Source organism: Schistocerca cancellata, chromosome 3, assembly GCF_023864275.1.
Source record: "Schistocerca cancellata isolate TAMUIC-IGC-003103 chromosome 3, iqSchCanc2.1, whole genome shotgun sequence".
Taxonomy (NCBI): Eukaryota; Metazoa; Arthropoda; class Insecta; order Orthoptera; family Acrididae; genus Schistocerca; species Schistocerca cancellata.
In genome coordinates this window covers 887,209,678-887,224,005 of record NC_064628.1, presented here as the reverse complement: position 1 = coordinate 887,224,005, position 14,328 = coordinate 887,209,678, and positions in this window count along the sequence as shown.

Below are 14,328 nucleotides of genomic sequence, written 5' to 3'. Positions count from 1 at the left end.
ACCCTAAACCAGATAAATGATTACCTAAACTAAACCAAACTCCATCCGAACATGCCTCTTAAGTCCCACCGGTACCGACCAATCGCCAGGTCGTCCTCACCACAAAGACATTGGATGCCGATTTGCAGGGGCATGTGAACACTACACTGCTTTCCAGGCCGTCGTATGTTTTCCGTCACCTGGCGCTGCTGCAGCTACGACTCAAGTAGCTCCTCAATTGGCAAATAACTGTCTACACGCCACTCTACACTCCCAAATCTCTCTTAGCACGTTGTTATCATACCTAGGAGAGGTACACAGTGGCACAGCCAATGTGTCACATGGTCTTCACGGAAGACACTTTCTCTAAATTTAGGCAACAGAGTTCAGCAGGAATAACGTAAACTTTCTTCCAGATATTTCCGTTTAAATTTTCCAAGCATATATGTAACACTTTGTAATGGCTTACAATTAGCTGTTACAATTTACAATCCTAGCAGCGTATTTCTGAATTTGTTAGATAACTGCTGACTTCCGTGCGTGATCAGACCTCCAAACGCCGGACCAGTACATATAAGAAATATCCTTTACAGATGCATCCACGTTTCTTCAACCCATCCAGAAACTGCGTCTTCCATTCGCTTTCCACAAACACAGCGTTTACGCGATCATCCCACTTGACTCCCACACCAGTCGGTGGGAGGCGTCGATGCTGGAGAAGTTTTCCCCAATCGCTGGTCATACACGGGTGGATTCCCGTGAAGGGCGACGGATATTTGGGGCTGATTCTTGGATAGCTGCAGTCCCTGTCCGTGCGTTAGTGGGGAAACGATCTTCAGATCGTTCCTGCAGTTCTCGGAACCGGCGATTCAGCTTTTCAGCAGGTACAAACACGGCGGATTTCTGCGACGTGCCTCGCTCGGTCAAGCCTGTGAGTCTTAGGCGAGCTGGTGGCCAACGCTCTTCTCTGGCAGAACGGCGCACTCACGTCGGATGCCCCACAATCTTTCTCAAACGATTTTAAAGAAAATATTCGTTAAAAAATGGTTTTTACGTCAGTTATAGCTTTATATGTCGGCTTCACGATGAAGCGCCTATCATCGTGCTAATGATCACAGTTATTGTGATATTTTGCAGTTAAGTAATACACTGTACGAAATTCGATAAGTTTGCAATGAAAAATATGGGTCGCTACGAATGTGCGTTTGGTGTATATTAGATCATACACTGAAGCGACAAAGAAACTGGTGTAGGTATGTGTATTCAAATACAAAGAAGATGTGTAAACAGGCAGAATACGGCACTGCTGTCGGCAACGCCTATATAACACAACAAGTGTCTGACGCAGTTGTTAGACCAGTTACTAATGCTACAGTGACAGGATATCAAGATTTAAGTGGGTTAGAACGTGGTGTTATAGAGGGACCAAGAACGATGGTACACAGCATCTCCGAGGTAACGATGAAGTGGGGATTTTCCCGTACGACCATTTCATGAGAGTACCGTGACTATCATGAATCTGGTAAAACTTCAGAACTCCGACATCGCTGCGGCCGGAAAAAGATCCTGCAAGAACGGAGCCATCGGCGACTGAGGAGAATCTTTCAACATGTCAGAAGTGCAACCCTTCCGCAAATTGCTGCACATTTCAATGTGGGCCATTCAACGAAACGACATCGATATAGGCTTTCGGAGCCGAAGGCCAGCTCATGTGGTGACTGTTGATGACAGGAAACATGTTGCCTGGTCGGACGAGTCTCGTTTCAAATTCTATCGAGCGGATGGACGTGTACGGGTATGGAGACAACTTCATGAACCCATGGACCCTGCATGTCAGCAGGGGACTGTTCAAGCCGCTGGAGGCTCTGTAATGGCGTGGTGCGTGTGCAATTTGAATGATATGGGTGCCCTTATCGTTTAGATACGACTGACAGATGCGATGCACATAAGTATTATGTCTGATCATCTGCATGCAGTCATGTCCATTGTGCATTCCGACGGACTTGGGCAATTTCAGTACGACAATGCGACACAGCATACCTGCAAAATTGCTGCAGAATGTCTCCAGAAACACTGTTCCGAGTTTAAACACTTCTGCGGGCCACGAAACTCCCCAACATGAACATTATATTGAGCATATCTGGGAAGCCTTGCAACGTGCTGTTAGGAAGAGATCTCCGCTTCGTCGTAACCTTACGGAGCTATGGGGACGGGCCTGGAGGATTCATTGTGTCAGTTCCCTCCAGCACTACTTCAGACATTAGTTGAGTCCATGGCACGTCGCCCGCACCTCGTCGTCGTGCGGTAGCGTTCTCGCTTCCCACGCCCGGGTTCCCGGGTTCGATTCCCGGCGGGGTCAGGGATTTTCTCTGCCTCGTGATGGCTGTGTGTTATGTGCTGTCCTTAGGTTAGGTAGGTTTACGTAGTTCTAAGTTCTAGGGGACTTATGACCACAGCTGTTGAGTCCCATAGTGCTCAGAGCCATTTGAACCATTTGAACCATGGCACGTCGTGTTGCGGCAATTGTTCATGCTCGCGAGGGCCTTACACGATATTCGGCAGGTGTACTGGTTTCTTTAGCTCGTTAGTGTAGATTGCTGGGTATGAAATAAAGCTAACATTCTGCCTTTTTATTTACACTTGGGAGGAGGTGTCTATCTATTCTCGAGAAATATGATGTTATGAATCGCACTTATTAGCGATTGCACGCGCGCCAGCAGCAAATCTGGAATTAAATACTGGCTTTTGCAACTTCATTAGAATGTTAGCGTGTTGACATTGTCTAAACTACGCTTTGTTCTGAGAAAGAAGCAAATTTTCAGATGTCAACAAGAGAAATCAAGTTGATACTCGAAATTCGCCACTGATGAATGAGAGATTTCAAGGTTACAGCAAGTTTTAGTGGTTAGACGTATTAGTAAAGGCGTTGCCCAAAGGGCACATCGAAAAACTTACACTACTTTACCATGAAATACCTTGTTTTTGAAAACTGACACATGAATATTATACAAACAAGAATTTAAAAATTATAGTGTACGAAGAGACTGAAACATTTCTAGACAGTATTCCAACTGTAGACCACGTTTCCAGAATGAGATTTTCACTCTGCAGCGGAGTGTGCGCTGATATGAAACTTCCTGGCAGATTAAAACTGTGTGCCCGACCAAGACTCGAACTCGGGACCTTTGCCTTTCGCGGGCAAGTGCTATAAGTGTTATAGAAAACAGCAGTATCAAATGAGGGAATACTTCAAAAACATACAAGCAGACAGAGTTTCCTGTTGAGAGAGGGAAAGTTACACATGACATAGTAAGTAATATCAACATCTTTTGTAACTAAAACATTTTTCCACACAGAAAGCCGGCCGGAGTGGCCGAGCGGTTTTGGGCGCTACAGTCTGGAACTGCGCGACCGCTACAGTCGCAGGTTCGAATCCTGCCTCGGGCATGGATGTTTGTGATGTTCTTAGGTTAATTAAGTTGTTCTAAGTTCTAGGGGACTGATGACCACAGCAGTTAAGTCCCATAATGCTCAGAGCCACGCAGAAAGCAAATCAAATTGTGAATATGTTTCATTATAGACCACTGATGATGCTTTAGTTCAATGAAACGCATTTGTTGTCAAGAATAAGAGTTTTCTTGTAATTGCAAAAAAGAATTTAAACACCTCCAGTAATTTCAAAATTATGTTAGTGGGGTGTAGGTATTTTGAAAGAAGCGTGAAAAAAATGGGGAGACGTGTTTCATTAACCAACACTAAAGTGAGCGCCAGTAAAATGTCACTTACGCTACATTCATCACTGCAGACTGTAACTGCGTTACGTTCATTGTTTAATAGGTATTACGAATTACTATACTCTACAAGAGGCTCAAACATGCAGCGACTGGCGCGACGTAGCGCTCTGTATGAAAATCACTGGCTGTGCTGTGTGCAGTCTGTGGCTGGTTTGCATTGTTGTTTGCTATTGTAGTGTTGGGCAGCTGGATGTTAACAGCGCGTAGCGTTGCGCAGTTGGAGGTGAGCCGCCATAAGTCGTGGATGTAGGGAGTGAGATGGCGAAGTTTTGAAATTTGTAATACTGGATGGCATGAACTGCTATATATATTATGATTATTAAGGTAAATACATTGTCTGTTCTCTATTAAAATCTTTCATTTGCTAACTATGCCTATCAGTAGTTAGTGCCTTCAGTAGTTTGAATCTTTTATTTAGCTGGCAGTAGTGGCGCTCGCCGTATTGCAGTAGTTCGAGTAACGAAGAATTTTGTGAGGTAAGTGATTTGTGAAACGTATAGGTCAAGACGTTTCACAGTTAACTTTGCGAATGCGGGCTGGTTCCCCTTATTCCGCCTCAGTTAAACCATGTCGGAGATTGTTGCACAAACACTGTCTCCACGTATGCGTACACCGTAAATGCTCTACAACGCAAACATTTGGAAGTTACACTCGTCTGGTGAGAAACGTTCCCGTGGGGCGGGAGGGATGGGGGGAGGTCCACTGGTGGCCGAACCGCGCAATAATCCTGGATTCGGTGTGGGACGGCGGTGGGGTAGGTAGACTGCTGTCGCCAGTTGTGGGATTGTGAACCTCTGAGGGCTACGGTGGGACGAAGCCTCTCCGTTGTTTATAGGTCCCCGGTACGAGGTGCATTCAAGTTCTAAGGCCTCCGATTTTTTTTCTCCGGACTGGAAAGAGATAGAAACATGCGTATTGTTTTAAAATTAGGCCGCGTTCATTATCAATACATCCCAGAGATGGCAGCACCGTACGGCAGATGGAATTTTACAGCCAGAGGCGAGAATGAGAACTGTTTTAAATACTTAAAATGGCGACGTTTTCCTTACTTGAACAGCGTGCAATCATTCCTTTTCTGAACTTGCGTGGTATGAAACCAATTGAAATACATCCACAGTTGAAGGAGACATGTGGTGATGGAGTTATGGATGCGTCGAAAGTGCGTTCGTGGGTGCGACGGTTTAATGAAGGCAGAACATCGTGTGACAACAAACCGAAACAACCATGGGCGTGCACAAGCCGGTCTGACGACATGATAGAGAAAGTGGAGAAAATTGTTTTGGGGTATCGCCGAATGACTGCTGAACAGTTCGCCTCCAGAGTTGGCATTTCTGTGGGTTCTGTGCACACAATCCTGCTTGACGACCTGAAAATGCGAAAAGTGTCATCCAGGTGGGTGCCACGAATGCTGACGGACGACCACACGGCTGCCCATGTGGCATGTTGCCGAGCAATGTTGACGCGCAACGACAGCATGAATGGGACTTTCTTTTCGTCGGTTGTGACAATGGATGTGACGAGGATGCCATTTTTAAATCCGGAAACAAAGCGCCAGTCAGCTCAATGGAAGCACACAGTTTCACCGCCACCAAAAAAATTTCGGGTAACCGCCAGTGCTGAAACAATGATGGTGTCCATGTTCTGGGACAGCGAGGGTGTAATCCTTACCCATTGTGTTCCAAAGGGCACTACGGTAACAGGTGCATCCTACGAAAATGTTTTGAAGAAAAAATTCCTTCCTGCACTGCAACAAAAACGTCCGGGAAGGGCTGCGCGTGTGCTGTTTCACCAAGACAACGCACCCGCACATCGAGCTAACGTTACGCAACAGTTTCTTCGTGATAACAACTTTGAAGTGATTCCTCATGCTCCCTACTCACCTGATCTGGCTCCTAGTGACTTTGGCTTTTTCCAACAATGAAAGACACTCTCCGTGGCCGCGCATTCACCAGCCGTGCTGCTATTGCCTCAGCGATTTTCCAGTGGTCAAAACAGACTCCTAAAGAAGCCTTCGCCGCTGCCATGGAATCATGGCGTCATGAAAAATGTTTACGTCTGCAGGGCGATTACGTCGAGAAGTAACGCTAGTTTCATCGATTTCGGGTGAGTAATTAATTAGAAGAAAAAATCGGAGGCCTTAGAACTTGAATGCACCTCGTACAATACACACGCAATGGTGCATTACTGCTCATACATGACAGGGGTGGAGGTTGGATTGGGTCGTTTGGGCGAAGAGACCAATCAGTGAGGTGACCGATCTCATCGGATTGGGGAAGGACGGGGAAGAAAGTCGGCAGTGCCCTTTCAAAGGAACCATCCCTGCATTTGCCTGGAGCGATTTGGGGCAATCACGGAAAATCTAACCTTCCGAATGAAAGTCCAGTGTGCTAACCACTGCTCCACCTTGCTCCATCACATGACATGGGTGAACGACGACTGCAGAGAAGTGTAGGAGCAAATAGACGTGCAACTGACAGCCCACACGAAGCGAGGGACTACCGACAGTGTCTCCTCGACGACTTTTCGGTGAACGTTGCTGCATATGGGCCTCTGCAGCAGGCGCGTGGATCGTCCCCCCCCCCCCCCCCCCCCCCTGCTGACTGCTGTTCATCGCCGACAAACGCTAGAATTTCCAAGCGAATATCCCACTGCATGGTGACAGATGGCCTTTTCAGATGAATCGTATTTTATGCTCCATTGGACAGATGGCTGTTGGCGGGTACGGTATGAAACGTCTGAAAGGGAAGACCCTGCAAGAATCGAAGGAAGGGTTCAGGCTGGATTGCATTCCCTGGATGACGTCATTCTGGAATGCGCAGTGGATCAACGCAAGTACTCACCTGCCCTTGAGGACCACGTCCACCCCCGCAAACGGTTTGTTTCTCCCTGGCGTGTCACACACGTCAGAGTGTACGTGTGTGGTTCGAATAGCACCATGATGAGGTTGCCGTACTCATTTAGCAGACAAAATTCCGGATTTAGACTCAGTCGAGAATCTGTGCGGCCACAGCGATCGGGCTGATCGCGCCATGGACCGCCAACCAGGAAATCTAGGCGCAGCTGGCCACAGAACTGGAGTTAGCATGGCTCCAAGTCCCTGTTGATACCTTCCACAACATCAATGACTCTTCCTCCACGTCTCAATGCGGTCCGTGCTGCAAAAGTTGGATAGCAGTCTTTTGACTGACGGTAACATTAACGTGACTGGACAGTGTATGGCCAACGAAAATCCAACATACAACGTGTTAGTACGTAGAATGTCAGAGGTTTGAACGTGGTAGGCAAGCAAGAAAATCAGAAAAGGAAATCACAAAGGCTCAGTTTAGACGTAAGGCCGATGAGTAAAAAGAGGTGGAAAGAAGATTTCTGGCTGTAAGAGTATCGGTAAATATCAACAGCATAAAATGGTACAACAGAAGCAGCGTTCGTTATGAATAGAAGGAGTGATCCACGAACAGGTCAGTGATAAGGGTTTGCTCCCATCAGAATCGACGGCAGACAAAAGTTAACAACAAGTTCAAATGGTTCAAATGGCTCTGAGCACTATGGGACTTAACTTCTGAGGTCATCAGTCCCCTAAGAACTACTTAAACCTAACTAACCTAAGGACATCACACACATCCATGCCCGAGGCAGGATTCGTAGCGGTCGCGAGGTTCCAGACTGTAGTGCCTAGAACCGCTCGGCCACTCCGGCCGGCCTAACAACAAGTCTCTAGATATATATGCCGACGTCACAAGCAGAAGATAAAGAGATACAGAAGAGTATGTGAATATTTGATGCGTAATTCAGTATGTAAAAGGGGATGATTATCTAAGAGTCACGGGAATGCCGTAGTACGGAAAGAAAAAGAGGCAGAGGTTATGGTTGAATTTGGGATTGTTAGTAGTAATGAAAGACGAGAAAGATTGAGTGTCGCAATAAATTTCACCTGGTAACAGCGATTGCTCAGCTCAGAAATCATAAGACGAGGAGGTGTATTTGGAGAAACGTGGAGACACAGGAAGCTACCAGCTGGATTACTCTCAAGGTCAGACGGCCATTCTGAGATCATGTATTGGGTAGTGATTCCTACCCAGGAGAAGTAACAAGCACAGATAACAATTTAGCCATGATGCAAGTTATATTGAGGTTAACAAAATCGTCCAAGAACAATCAGTATAGAATGAAGTGAGGTTCTGAAGTATTGAGAAATGCTGTGTGTCGGTGGTTCTCTCACGTTCTAGATACTGAGAAGATCAGTTGAAGAGCAATGGACGTCTCTAGACAGGGAAACCATAGAATTTGGACAGACGGACGTAAGTACAAAAAGTAGCGGCTCAGAGACCTAGGGCAACAAAACAGTTAGTTGAGAAAACAAGGAAGCTGAAAAACGTTCAGGAAAATATAGCGATATAAGTGCCTTAGGAATGAAATAAAAATGGGAAGTACAGGGAAGCCAAGGCGAAATGCCTGCAGGATAAATGTGAAGATATCGGAAAGGAAGTGATAGTCGGAAGGAATCATTCAGCATAGAGAATAGTCGAAACAACTTCGTTGAAACAAACAAGGGTGTTAAAATACATTGCAGGACTCTACAATAAACAACTGTCTGCTGACAGTACGGTAAAATAAATGAAACTAAATACGGAAGACATAGAGGACCAAGTAGTACAATCACCGTCTGACAGAGCTTTGAATGACTTACGATCAAATAAGGCCAAAGCCGTAGATAACATTTCTTCGGAATACACAAAATCATTGGAGGGAGTGCCAGCCAAACGACTATTCAAGTTCGTGTGTATAATCTACGCGAACTAGAGGCGTATCACCAAATTTTCGGAAGAATAACAGCGACACAACTGCAAGGTTGTAAAGACATATATGACTGAGAGATTATTGTACAGTCAGCTTAACAGCTTACTCATCCAAGTTGCTGAGTAGAATAATATACAGCAGAATGGAAAAAGAAATTGAGGGAGCATTAGGTGACTTTAGAAAAAGTCAAGGCATCAGAGACGTAGTTCTGACTAGCGCCTCATAATGGATGCAAGAACAAAAAAAGATCGACACACACTCATAGTATTTAGAACGAGTGTTTCATAGCGTAAAATTTTGCAACTTTTTCCTGAGAAAATAGGAAAAGACGGGTAATACACGCTATTTGTAAGAACGAAAAGAAGCAATAAGAATAAATGATGAAGAATTAAGTGCTTCTATTAAAAAGGGTGTAAGACAGTGATGCAGCCTTTCTCCGCTGTAGTTCAATCGGCACTTCAAAGCGCACACGGAATCGGATTAAAATTCAGGGTGAAAGAACGCCAACAGTAAGAACTTACTGGTGACATTGCTGTCCTCAGTGGAAGTGGAGAAGAATTACAAGATCTGTTGAATGGAATGAACAGTCTACCGGGCACAGAAGATGGACTGTGAGTGAACCGAAGCCGGCCGCTGTTCTAGGCGCTTCAGTCCGAAACAGCGCTGCTGCTACGGTCGCAGGTTCGAATTCTGCCTCGGGCATTGATGTGTGTGATGTCCATAGGTCAGTTAGGTTTAAGTAGTTCTAATTTCTAGGGAACTGATGACCTCAGATGTTAAGTCCCATAGTGCATAGAGCCATTTGAATCATCTGAAGTAAAACGAACATATACGAAGGAATTGACAGTAGATGTAATGAGGCTCCCGACAAACTTTACATGAAAACTGGGGACCACAAAGTAGACAAAGACAAGTAAAACAATAATGACACAACAAAACAGCCTAGCTCAGGCAAAGAGGGCATTGCAGGGAAAAATAAGTTTCCTAGTATGAAATATGAGGCATGAATTGAGCAACAGATTTATGAGAATGTACGCTTGTAGCACAACATTGAAAGGAACAGAACCTTGGACTGTGGGGAAAATAGGAAAGAAGAGAATCAACTTGTACGATATGATGAAAGTTAGGTAGGCTGATAAGAAATGAGGAGTCTACACAGGTTCGGGGAGGAGAGGAGCTGGGGACAACATTGACAAGAAGAACGTATAGGACGATAAGACATGTATTAATACATCAAAGACCATGTATTAATACATCAAAGAGTAATCTCCATGGTACTAGAGCGAGCTGCAGAGGGTAAAATCTGTAGCTAAAGACGGAGATTGGAATACATCCAAAAAATGTTTCAAGAGATGAGCTGCAGGTGCTACTTTAGGATGAAGAGTTTGGCACGGGAGAGAAATTCGTGCTGCATTAAAACTGTCAAAGAACTAATGACTCCCAAAAAATTGTAAGTATCTGCATACTTTGCATTTGCCTTAATCCCCAGGTTTCGCGCTTATGCAACCACTGAAGACAGATCTTAATGACAGGTTTGGCATAAGAGTGAGGTTGTCGGCATAGAAGTGATATTGACTGGAGGGCATAATAGACGAGATCTTACTGACATAGAGGGAGAACAATAGTGAGTCCAGAACTGCCCCCTGTGGTAGTCACGAGAAAATAAGAGTTTATTCCGTAGCACCTGTAAAAAAAGCAAGATACGTGACATGGAACTCAGTTTCCCGAGACCGAGGAACCTTATCGCTGCGATGAGACACCGCGACCATGCCCCATTGCCTTCGTGGAATGTTCCGATAGTGAGGACGGTGTACGCCTGCAGTTCAGGCATCCCAACCGACCGCGGCGCGTGCCCGGCCGCCGCAATCAGGGGCACAGCAGGACGTGGCGCAGGCGACCACAGCCAGCTAGGCGCGCGGAAAATTGAGCTGACGGGGAGCGGAGTCAGCGCGCGATGCGGTGCGGGCGCCTTTGTGTGGGCGGAGAGGCTGCGCCAGAGAATAACTCGCCAGCCTCTTTATAGCCTCGTCCGGGAGAGCACCGCCCGCCTCTATATTGGCTCGTGTACCGGAGGTAAACTCCAGCGTCTTTTACTTTCGTTTGACGCTTAACCACTCTTTTGAGATACCGTATAGGGCTGTCTATACCTCCCTTCTGGCCTGCAGATCTCCGAGATGAAAATATGAGATACAACTCAGATATTCTCGATGTAAGTTCACATACATTGATAAGCCAAAACGTCTGGTAGCGTTGCGGTTACGTGACGCTGTAAAAAAGTATTTAGGCGGAGCAGGCACAGACGGGCGATCACCGTAGTGAAGATTTGGGCTGCAAATGGGGAAATCCATTGAGATAAGCGACTGTGACAAGGGGCAGATGATTATTCCGCAGAGGCAGTGGACGAACATCCAGAAAACAGCGAAGGTGGTCAAATGTTCACGTGTTACTGTCTTGAGCATCTCGGAAAGAGGTAGGACAGTGAAACTATCACTAGGCCCTAAAAGGTTGGGTTCGGACACCTGTCTGCTCTGTAAACTAGGATAGACGGTGATCTATGGCTTCACTACCGAAAGAGCACAATGTTCGTGCGCGCACAAGTTTTTCGGAGCACACAGTTTATGGTACATTGTTGAACATTGAGCTCCGTAGCAGATCACACGTACATGTTCACATTTTGACCAATCGACATTATCAATTACAGGGTGTTTCAAAAATGACCCGTATATTTGAAACGGCAATAAAAACTAAACGAGCAGCGATATAAATACACAATTTGTTGCAATATGCTTGGGACAACAGTACATTTTCAGGCAGACAAACGTTCGAAATTACAGTAGTTACAATTTTCAACAACAGATGGCGCTGCGGTCTGGGAAACTCTATAGTACGATATTTTCCACATATCCACCATGCGTAGCAATAATATGGCGTAGTCTCTGAATGAAATTACCCGAAACCTTTGACAACGTGTCTGGCGGAATGGCTTCACATGCAGATGAGATGTACTGCTTCAGCTGTTCAATTGTTTCTGGATTCTGGCGGTACACCTGGTCTTTCAAGTGTCCCCACAGAAAGAAGTCACAAGGGTTCATGTCTGGCGAATAGGGAGGCCAATCCACGCCGCCTCCTGTATGTTTCGGATAGCCCAAAGCAATCACACGATCATCGAAATATTCATTCAGGAAATTAAAGACGTCGGCCGTGCGATGTGGCAGGACACCATCTTGCATAAACCACGAGGTGTTCGCAGTGTCGTCTAAGGCAGTTTGTACCGCCACAAATTCACGAAGAATGTCCATATAGCGTGATGCAATAATCGTTTCGGATCTGAAAAATGGGCCAATGATTCCTTTGGAAGAAATGGCGGCCCAGACCAGTACTTTTTGAGGATGCAGGGACGATGGGACTGCAACATGGGGCTTTTCGGTTCCCCTTATGCGCCAGTTCTGTTTATTGACGAAGCCGTCCAGGTAAAAATAAGCTTCGTCAGTAAACCAAATGCTGCCCACATGCATACCGCCGTCATCAATCCTGTGCACTATATCGTTAGCGAATGTCTCTCGTGCAGCAATGGTAGCGGCGCTGAGGGGTTGCCGCGTTTGAATTTTGTATGGATAGAGGTGTAAACTCTGGCGCATGAGACGATACGTGGACGTTGGCGTCATTTGGACCGCAGCTGCAACACAGCGATCGGAAACCCGAGGCCGCTGTCGCATCACCTGCTGCACTAGCTGCGCGTTGCCCTCTGTGGTTGCCGTACGCGGTCGCCCTACCTTTCCAGCATGTTCATCCGTCACATTCCCAGTCCGTTGAAATTTTTCAAACAGATCCTTTATTGTATCGCTTTTCGGTCCTTTGGTTACATTAAACCTCCGTTGAAAACTTCGTCTTGTTGCAACAACACTGTTTTCTAGGCGGTGGAATTCCAACACCAGAAAAATCCTCTGTTCTAAGGAATAAACCATGTTGTCTACAGCACACTTGCACGTTGTGAACAGCACACGCTTACAGCAGAAAGACGACGTACAGAATGGCGCACCCACAGACTGCGTTGTCTTCTATATCTTTCACATCACTTGCAGCGCCATCTGTTGTTTAAAATTGTAACTACTGTAATTTCGAAAGTTTGTCCGCCTGAAAATGTACTGTTGTCCCAAGCATATTGCAACAAACGGTGTATTTCTATCACTGCTCGTTTAGTTTTTGTTGCCGTTTCAAATATACCGGTCATTTTTGAAACACCCTGTACGATTGCAATGGGCACGCAATCGTCGTGATTCGACCGTCGGTAAATGGAAAAGTGTTGGTTCTTGGGGTGAACCACATTTTTGCTACACTACGAGTAGTTCGAGGTGAACGGCGGCTGGAAACACGCGGCACGGACGCAGGCTGGTGGGAGCACTATTATGCAATGGGATACATTCTCCTGCGTTTAAATGGGACCTGTGCTAGTAATAGAAAGACACGCTGACAGTTGCGAACCACCTGCATCAGCCGGCCGCGGTGGGCCGAGCGGTTCTAGGCGCTTCAGTTCGGATTCGCGCGACTGCTACTGTCGTAGTTTCGAATCCTGCCTCGGGCATGGATGTGTGTAATATCCTTAGGTTAGTTAGGTTTAAGTAGTTCTAAGTTATAGGGGACTGATGACCACAGCAGTTAAGTCCCATAGTGCTCAGAACCATTTGAACCACCTGCATCCCTTCGTACTTGATGTCTTCCCTGATGGCGATGTTATCTTTCAGCCATATAACTGTCCGTGTCTCTGAGCCAGGACCGTGCTACTATGATTTGAGAAGCATTATAGTGAACTCACGTTGATGTTTCGGCTACCAAATTCACCTGATGTGAATCCCATGGAGCTATCACCGAGTACGTAAATCAGTGGCCGTTATTTACACGAATTGCATGACTTATGCTTAGAGGTCTGATGCCACAGACCTCCAGAAACGTAGCACAAACTTTCATATCTCTGATATTCAGAATCAGTGATGTATTCTTCCAAATACGGACAAACCTGCTATCAAGCAGATGGTCGTAACGTTTTGACTTGCCAGTGTATTTTAGGATTAGGACACAAGAAATTTGATTTTAAGGACTAGAACATCACTTGGCATCGTAATACCTTAACTGAGCACATAGGAATGCTCTCATTTTGCCAGTTGTCACTCATACCAAGGTCAGAATCAACAATGTTGAAATACGTTGCTACGATTCTCTAGCTAACAACAGTCACTCATTTCTAATCTCGTAAAATATTCTAATCTCTCAGTTGGCGCAGGTATCTTATTTAGTCGTTAACTTTGGTGGGGAGTTTATAATAACAACTGATCGGTTTGTATCAGCATACGGATGGCCTGTTAAGATGACTATTCTTTGTATTTCATAGCTTGTACGATGGCTATTCGGAAAGTAAGGAACAATCGGTAGCGAAATGGAAGCAGCAGTGAAAATCCCATGAAGCAATGCACAGATGTTTTGGGCAGTGTCCCTAACACGCCCGTAGATAACGTCACGTTACTATTTTCAGCTCTGAGCGCACAGTGAGCGCGCCTAGAAAATATTACCTCCCGCCAAGTATGCGTGCCTGGCTTGAGATTTTGCCTAATTTCATGCAACCGTACATAGCGTAACTGCCATGCGTTTCCTTCTTCATGACAGTTCTCTGTCGCACACTGCAAGGGCTTGAGGAAACTCCTGCAGCGTTTTCGATGGGAAGCTTTCGATATCCGACCGTAGAGCCGGGACTTGGCTGCTTCTG